Source organism: Quercus suber, unplaced genomic scaffold (genome assembly GCF_002906115.3).
Source record: "Quercus suber isolate HL8 unplaced genomic scaffold, Cork oak 2.0 scaffold_79, whole genome shotgun sequence".
NCBI classification, from domain to species: domain Eukaryota; kingdom Viridiplantae; phylum Streptophyta; class Magnoliopsida; order Fagales; family Fagaceae; genus Quercus; species Quercus suber.
In genome coordinates, this window is record NW_027069544.1 from 59,274 (window position 1) to 69,020 (window position 9,747).

General features: G+C 33.9%; 1 long non-coding RNA gene and 1 pseudogene across 1 annotated transcript; both read right to left on the minus strand.

Annotated features, from left to right (window-relative positions):
* Positions 1–1,744: 1,744 nt before the first annotated feature.
* On the minus strand, positions 1,745–5,891 carry LOC112019902 (pentatricopeptide repeat-containing protein At1g05670, mitochondrial-like; annotated as a pseudogene).
* Positions 5,892–6,648: 757 nt separating this feature from the next.
* Positions 6,649–7,530, minus strand: LOC112019897 (uncharacterized). The gene is made up of 3 exons (XR_002883727.2): positions 7,468–7,530; positions 7,078–7,227; positions 6,649–6,988 (listed from the first exon to the last, which is right to left on the minus strand). It is a non-coding gene; the product is annotated as an uncharacterized LOC112019897 (long non-coding RNA).
* Positions 7,531–9,747: the final 2,217 nt, after the last annotated feature.

The following is a 9,747-nucleotide window of genomic DNA, read 5'->3' on the forward strand; positions in this document are numbered from 1 at the left end:
CCTTCTAGGGGAATTCGACAAGGAAACCCTCTTTCCCCTTATTCTTTTATCATGTGTATGGAAGTGTTAAGTTTCCTCATTAGAGATAAGTGTAACTCCAACCTATGGGACCCAGTTAGTGCTTCAAGGGGAGGTTTAGCTTTTTCTCACATTTTCTTATTGGATGACTAGTTTATTATTATGTACTCACTCACAACTCAGGTCAGGTGAGGTGTCGACTGTAAAGTCGAGACCATAGCTCCCGCGCAGGTTGGCGTTATGATCAATCTGTGTGGGTGTGGCCCTCTCTACTTGAGCTTCATAGTTTGGGCCCTTCTCTTCTCTTCTCTTTTCTTCTCTAAGACTAGGATAGGAATACCGATCGCCCACACAGTAACGGACTGGATATTCATTTTCCTCCCATTAAATGCTTTTATACTATTCTTCCTTCTTCTTTGTAACTGGGAAAAATAAAAAACAAATACTAGTACTAATTCAATTTGATAGTCTCAATACTCTAATATAAGAGTAAGACTCATAAGTGTTCAGGGAATTTTAAAAAAAAAAATCATAATAAGTCATGATGTGCAAGTACAAATAACATAAAACAAGGAGAGCTGCCTTGAATTCAATCCCACACCATAAACTGAGATCAATATAAAACATCCCATATATATGCCCAGAGTTTAGAATTATCCTAATGATTGCACAATGTAGTTGAATTAAACACACTTCATGAGATTTAAGCATCAAAAGGAGAGATTCAAATTTTAATTTAAGGTTTATTTCTTCTCATCACCCACTCTTCTCTCCTTTCTATTGTCAACAACAACAATGAAGCTAGCCTAGTATTTTCACCCCCAGGAATTAAATCCATCCATCATATGAGTTTAAAATTTAAATTGACGTCTTTTTTACCAAATGAAGTCCAACTTGTTCAGATTCCTTAGCCTAACTACTTTACTTGGTCTTCGTTTTTGCCAACTAAACTAAAGTGTTTTATTATTGTAAGCCCCCACAAAAAATTATCTATTCCTTGGGTACAACTACAAATTACAATCCCATATGTAAAAGGTTCTAAGTTCTATACAAAGAAAGGAATAATTGTATATTTCAATAAACAAATATACAATTTGGTTCTTACAAGTAGTAGTCTCGAGAGTGGATCATTGATTGTTACCCATGGAACACTAAACATACATGTATCTGTTGGCATGTAGGATACAGCTTGTAGAGCTGATTCCTTCGTAGGCCTAATGGGAATATATTGTTGTTGCCATTGAGGTCATTCCTCTTGGACATGGAGTAGCCATCCAAAGATGAGAGCAGAAGAATCAAAATCTTGGTTGCAGCAAAATGTCAAATTTTGATGGTGCTCGTGATGTCAAAGTATGTGGTCATAGTTTTAAATTGCCAATTACCAACTAATGAGTATCAGAGCTTAGAATGATCTCCTATGGATCTGAGGCTGAGAGACAATTGAGCACCAACCATGAAATAAGGCATCGAAAGCTAGAGTTTCTTTTATTGTAAAATACTGCTTATATTGTACGTGGCAAGGAATGGCATGTTCCAATATAGCTTCATGTACAACTCAATGCCAATTAGCTCTTTCTTGGAATTAGTTGAAAGTGAAGTCAACTTCTAATGTTTAAGTTAGTGAATCAGTAGACGATTAAAGAGCAAGAACAGACTTCAATGGTTTTCATGCTCAAGAATTTTCCTCTTTGTTGTACTTATTGTGACCAAGGGGCATACTCCGATGCTACTTATCCACATTTAAACATAATTGCTCGTCTAACAACCTTCTGTAACTACTTACATCAAGTACATAGCATCTCCTACACATCTCCTCAAAAACCATCATGGCCTCAATAACCTTTCCCTTTGCACACAACTCCTTGACAAAAATCAAAAAGCTTTCCACACTAATGACATATTTCTTCTCAATTGTCTCATAGAAAACCCGCATTGCCATTTGCTCATTTCCATCCCCACATTATCCTTTAATTAAGCAATTGTACATTGTGGCATCAATGTTGTGACCATTTTGAAGCAAGTCACTAACAACCTCTTCAACGTCTTGCATCTTACCTCTCATCCTATAAAGACTATATATAATTGTGCTATACGATAAGAAGTTTGGAGAGCAACCCATTGGCGGCATTTGCTTTAAAAGAAGAAAAGCTTTTTCAAGTTCCCCCTTTTCCACAAGAATCCTAAGCACATCATTGAAACTCCAGACACTTGGGTTCAGGCATCTTATATTCATCTCCTTGAAAAGGGAAATTGCTTCATTTGGTTTCCTTATCTTGCAATACTCATTAACAACTCCATATGCTTACACATCTGCTTTCATCTCAAGTCTAACCATCTCCTTTAGATGCTTAACAGCTTCGTCAGAATTCCCAACAATGCAAAGCCCCTTTAATATACTAGTGTGTGTTGCAACATTATCCTTCAACCCATTTAACCTCATCTTTGTCATCATCCTCTTTGCTTCGTCAACATTCCCACTCAAACACACAACATTAATTAATGCATTGTACTTCAACACATTCGGATCACAACCCTGATTCACCATGTCGCTTAAGCATTTCATTGCCTCATCCAATTCACCTTTCTTACAATACCCATCAATCAAAGTTGTATAAGTCATTGTATCAGGCAAGAAATCCTTACTATCCAACATTTGTTTAAAAAAGCTTCGTGCGCTCTCCATATCACCCTTCTTACAGAACCCATTAATCATAGTATTGTAAGTAATCAAATTAGGCTCACAAGACATTTCATCAAACACCTTCTTTGCATTTTTAATCATACCTATTTTACAAAACCCCCTAATCATTATAGTATAAGTGGAAACATCTGGTTTCACCACACCTTCCTTCACAATTCGATCATATAAAGCTTTGGCTAAATTAATCCTATTTGCTTTTACCAACACACCTAGTATGGCATTATAGGAAAATAAACCATGCCCATTTTCAATCAATTTCGCTTGGTGAAACCAATAAATTTCATTACTAATATTGCCACGATCCCCGAAGGCTTTGATGAACTTACCTAGCATGAAGTCGGAGAGTTTGTGGGAATTTAGAAGGAGTGAGGAGGCAGTGGAGAAGAGGGAGTGAGAGAGGAGGAGGTCAGCGATGGCCAAGTAACAATGGTGGGCGTGGAAATAGTTGTTGGGGTTAGGATTAAGGTTGGAGGCCCAGTTGAAGAAGAAAAAGGCATGGTATGGGTTGGTCTGGTTCTTGATGACTTGGATAGTGTTTATAAAAAGTAATGGGTCCGTTTGGATACAACTTATTATTGCTGAAAATTGATTGTTACTGAAAATATTATAGCAAAATAATTTTTAAATGTATGAATAGTGTCGTGGGACACATTTTTAATATTTTTTAATGCGTGAATAGTGTATGCACAGTGCGTGAACAGTATATACATTGTTCATGAACAGTAAAAATTGTCTCCCACTATCAACAAATGCGGGCAAAAAAAAAAAAAAAAAAGGAGAAAATGCAACTCACAAAACGCGCCGCATGTTTCATTGCTATCCAAACGGGTACAATGTATAGTTTTTGGTAACTCTTTTTTGTGTTACCAAGAGTAAAAGCTAGATTATTTGCTGAAAAGCTTAGATTAAAAGGAAAAGACAACTTTTTTTTTCAACAATTCCTAAACGCGCACAATATCTTACCTTTTTCTAGTTGTTTATATTGATTTTTTTTTTTTGATCTGTTTATATTGATTATTGAGCAATGAAATAAAAACACTACCATCGTTTGCATTTATCAATACAGTAATATAATTAAATTTAATTGAAAATTTTGGGATATGAAAGAGGACTACCGAAGAAAAAACAAAAGGCATACCTAACCTAATATCAATACTTTAATACATGTTCTTTTATCCATCTTCAGTTCTTTGACAATTGTATTGCCTTCTTCAATTAATGCAAGTAAATTTGTGCTTATTAGTGGCCGAATCTATCTATATTAGTTTCATTATAATTTCAATCCCTCATCGTTAAAAAATCCTTTTGATTGAGACATTTATCAAACCCATCCAATTCATTCGAAGTGGTATTATGTGATTTATCTTTTTTAGGTTCGATATTATTTTTGGGTAAAAAGAGATTTATTATTATTATTATTGCAATTTCTCAAAATGAGTTGAATTGTGTATCATCTTGAAAAATAGTATAAACATTGATCCAATTTCCTTGGAAGCCCATCATAGCTCGCATTGGAGGCATCACACTCTTGCCTTCTAGTCGAGAGATCACAAGAAGGTATGCAAATGCAATTGCTTCTTCAAACAGGTTCCCAAGCCCGGCGCGGTCAGTAGCTGAACCTTCTGTAACTGAGTAGACACAGATAAAGCCCTGTAGACAAATATTTCCTTCATAAAAATAAAAACATTAAAGCCCTATTTTTAGTTTATGTGTAATGGCAACTATTTACAATTTCAAGATGATTGTACTCGACAACTTTTTATACACAGTTCCTTTGTCAGTTTAGGTACCGTACAAAGTTACAAATCCACATGTTGAGAGTAAAGAGTTAACCTTGGAAGTTTTAAGGTGCAATAATATTATCTAATCTGTTCGTTTAATGTCCATTCCGAACCGCACTTCTTCTGGTTGAGGAATCAATTCAAGTCAAACTTCTGCAACTCCATGTAGAAACCATAGTCTTATGCCCTGCACTATTTGCACTGTAGTAGTGTTTTGTTGCCTTCCCCAAACTATTTCTCTTCCTATGGAATTAGTTTTCTCCTTCAAGGAAAAAAATATTTAGACAACAAATTGAAATGTGATTGGTTATTACTTACTAGATATGCAGTCCGTTACATAAATTACAGAATAGAATCATCTATTATTGATCAATTATAGAACACATTGGCCCTCAAATTTTTTCTGGTGGCATATGATATGTCAACATTCAATGAAATATGCAAGGAAAGTTACATGAAACACACTCCAAAATTCTTATCATCAAGGTTATTTTTGGGGGTTCGGCAGCTTTTAAGCAGCTAGAAAACCTCGGGAAACAGCACACTAGGCCGCACCCGATGAGCAGGTGGTTATGACGCTGGAGTTGAAAACTTGGAGAGTGCTATCTTTGAGATCAGTAGTTTTAGCCTTACAAGTACCAAATAGAAACAGATTCCTTTGTGTCAAATGGTTCATCAAACTACACTTTCAGGACTTGTAAAGCATAATGACAAAAAAGATTGGATTTCCAGTACCTCGTTTTCCTTGTAAACTGTAACATTGGGGGCATGTTTGATATACTGTAATGATTATTATATGGGAATAAGAATAAGTATCACAAAGAATACATTAAGTTGGAATGTAATAAGTATTACTATTCATTAATTTGGTGACCATTTAGGAATAGAATCCTGAATATGCATCCACAATTTAGTAAAGTATAAAAAGAAGGTATAATTAAATCATTTTTAAGTCAAATTTCCTAAAATACACTTATTTTAAGGTGTTCAAAATAGAGCTAATAATTAACAAGAAGGAAAATTTATTTTATTTCCTTTTGAAGATGTGGCAACTAATGGCTTTTTAGGAAATTAAAAAAAAAATTATTATATAAGGTGAATGAATAGATATTCAGTACTTTTGATAAGGAATAATTATTTCTGATTTTGAAGAATAGTTATTCATAACGAATAACTATTCATTGTAATAAAAATATAACCAAACAACCGAATAGTCATGTCATAAGAATATCTATTACATTACAATGTCTATTACAGTCTACCAAACGTGCCTGTGTTTCTTGGTCTCCCATTCTAATACAATAAACATAAACAACTAATCAAACCTTTGAAGACATATAGACCAGTGTTTGGGGACTTCCCATATCCTTCATGAAACCGAGACCACACATTTGGTACCTTAGGAAAAAAAAAAAAAAAAAAAAAAAAACCTCTTTGTTTTCCATGGAATCTAATTCACTTATATTAGAATAATAGTCTTAAGAGTTGTGCGATGATGTACGAACATTTCAAGGATGTAAATTTTTAGGTATCTACGTCCAGTTCCTAATGGCCGTTTGTTCATAGGTCTTTGCTTCAGTTATTATTATAATATGATAACACCAAGGCAGCCTGCACTCAAGGTTCTTGTTTCTAGGTTAAATAAACCACTCTTTCAGTCAACTCCTTTGTTTCCAAGGTGAAGTTTATTTAGGATAAGGATCCGAAAGAGTGCATGGAATTCCATACAGTAGAGATGAGTCGTGACATACAAAATAACAATAAAATTATTAGCAGCGTCCAAAATTGTTCAGGCATTATACATGTTCCTTTCTAGAATTTTAATAGTTTTTTAATCAAATGATATGGATCGAGTTGCTCTTCTGAAAATAATAGATAAGGGCGATTTGAGGATTCCAACAATGTGGATGAGTACACTATATGATGACTTGGGAAGGTGTTGTAACACTGAAAGTTGTTCATAGGAAAAAAAAAAGTGTCTAAACTCTAATCCTTTCATATTAAATCATGCATCCGTACGCTAAAATAAAATCCCATATAGCTTCTACAATGTATCACTATTACTAGGAGTCTCCAAAAAAATCCTTAATTAGTTTCTTATAGAAATAACTAAATATAGAATCTATAATCAAATCTCATCACCAAAAAAGAAAAATTATCCACTCAATATGTTTGTCTGTACAAAATAACATACTTAACATAATCCTTTTGAGACTCTGGCACAACATTGGTCAGTTCTTGTTGAAGTCCATTGATTTCAGCTTGAGCCTTTGCCCTCGCCTCTGCATCATTTAAATCTAAACTTGCGCTCAAACTTGATATTTGCCTCAGAATTCTTTTAACCAGCATCTATTGAGACCCCTGCACAAACATTGGTCAGTTCTTGTTGAAGTCTATCAATTTCAGCTTGAGCATTTGCCTTTGCCTCTGCATCATGAGAATTTAAACTTGCTGTCAAATTTGATAATTGCCTCCGAATGCTTTTAACCTGCATCTTCCAAAGAAAAAAAAGATACATTCAATTCAAAGCCATAATTATTAAGAGAGAATCAGAGGAAAAGAGCGAGTGACACAAACCTTTCTATAGGGCCATCGATGAATTCCATATCTTCGGCATATCTTCTTCAGAACAGTGGGGCATAATTTCATTCTCCTAGAAGCCTCTTCAATAGGGAGGTGGAAGTGACGGCCAACCTCTTCCAATGTTAACTTTCCTGCTCTGTCCCTCTGCACCATTACGCAGCATTAATTATAAAAGTAACTACGTTAACAACTGAATTAGCTATAGCATCAATAGCAACAAAACCCAAAAAAAAAAAAAAAAGTGGCAATTTTGATTGACGTTTAATAAAAAAAATTATATTAAAAAGAAAGTAATGAAGAAGCATATGGTGTGAATTGGGATCAGGTTGGGAACTTATTAATAAAAAAAAAAAAAAAGATATGAGAGTAGCAAGTAGCAACAACCTGTGCGGCAAGGGAAACCTTAGGCGTCCTACTCTGTGTCTCCTGCTTGGCCTCCTCTCCTGATATTTAAACATTAAAAGCTCTCAGTCTCATCTCATGAAACATGATTTTGAGATAAACATATCTTCTGCCTTTAGATGTATACTAAATCTTAGAGACTTAAATGGCATATGCAAGCGAGACAAGATTAATATATTCTAGTACGCAATTGGCATATATATGAGTTTTAGTAATCCAATTAATTAAAATTGTGAATGAGAAATTAAGTTGTCATCACAAAACAAACCTGAATTCGTTGGGGATGGTTCAAAAACATCATCGTCATCCCAGTCTAGTCCAACACAGATGGCTTCATAAAAGAATGCTAGTGGATCTTGCACCATAACGTAGCCCGATAGTTTTTGTTCCACACAGTAATTTATTAGAAACTGCCTCACATCTTCTATGCTTTTCTTGCAAAAACTGATTACAATAATAAAAAAAATTTCTTTAAAATTTGAATTCAATGAAATTAAAGTAAGAAAATTTCAAAACACATAATCTGATTGAACTACAATAATGTGTAAATAATAATAAGAATAATAATAAAGAAATCTGAAAATTAATTAACATAACTATAACTAGAACAATCATTAAAGAAGTGTTATTGTCGACTTAATTTTGCAATATTGTTCATGTTTAATATATATATATATATATATATATATATACGGAAAAGGTAAAAAATCTTACTCAAACATTTGAGACTGATTGGTTGAAGAAGAAGTGATATTGACATCATCATGTTGATAATTCTGAAGAATAGCATGACAGATCACACCGAGTCTTCCATGAATCTCAAGCTTATTGGTCTTAGTACCTACGAGCAGAATAGGAAATGAAATTTATAAAATTTTCAACGATTACTGACAATATATAAAAATAAATATAAAAATGGGAATGGTGATATAGAAAGAAAAGAAAAGAAGAGAAGAATACCATTAGTAAAAATGATCTCTCGGAGGACATGGCAATAAGTACAGTTAAATGGGATTGGTGAGACGGGCCAAGGAGAAAGAGGCCTCATCTCCATATTCAAATTCAAATAAAAAGGATCGGTTGGAGTTGGTTCAACATTGACATTGGAGGGACCCGCACCCGCACCAGAATTAGAACGAGTTTGAGGAGTTCCGGGATTCCATTTCCACAGAAAGGGGTCCTGCTGGAAGAGATGGTTAGCGTTAGCCACTAATGCATGCGCATCATCAAAATTACGCTCATGCATTGGCATTGGCATTGGCATTGATAAATCAGCCAGGGTAGGATTGGAATCATCCATGAAATTCACTTGTATGTCTTCCTCCTCCTTCTCCTCCGCCTCCGCCTCCTCGTTGTATGGGTCATTAATGTACGGCACTATGGCACTAGGATCTGCCATTATTATTTTTATGCTTAATTTGTTCAGATGAGATGGGATCCAGGCCTTTATTAGTACTATATTATTAATATTTTTGACGTCTATCACTCAGTACTGTTCTGTACTTACTGAGTTTTGTAGCGGCGCCTGAAGGAAAGGAAAGAGCCGCTAAGAGAGAGAGGGGTTTTCATGAAGTTCAACTTCAAGGGGTGGCTGCCAACGCAAAGGGGCGCGACTGGCAGTTTATGACCGTTGCAATGGAATAGGTTCATCATTTTAAAAAATAAAAAATAAAAATTCGGGTCCATTGCTGGATCGGACCTAATCAAATAAGATGTCGTTTTAAGAATATAAGATTATCTTGTATTATCATAAAATCCTGTCAGCAATGCCATATACATGCATTTTAAAATGAAGTTATTCTTTCTTTTTTTGAAAAATGAAATGAAGTTATTCATTTTATATAATCAATAATTGTTATATTGCAGGTATGAACATCTTTATGATAATTATTATATTTTATTACCATCAAAAAAAAAAATTATTATATTTTATTTGTGATTTTTCATTATCTTCTATCTCTTATTTAGATTAATTAATTCTCATTGATTTTTTATTTTTTACATTTATTGTGTGGGCAAATGGTCTACAAAAATTGAAATCTAAAATCGTCATGAAAAATTGATCATTAACAATGATTTGGTACACCTTAAATAAATAAATAAATATATATATATATATATATATATTTATGGAATATTTATGAAATATTTTGATAGCACATGAAATTATGGAGAGGGAAGGTAGTTTTTCTATTTTACCATTTTAATAATAAATAAATAAATAAATAAATATTGGGAGATAAAAGAAAAAGAAAAGAATGG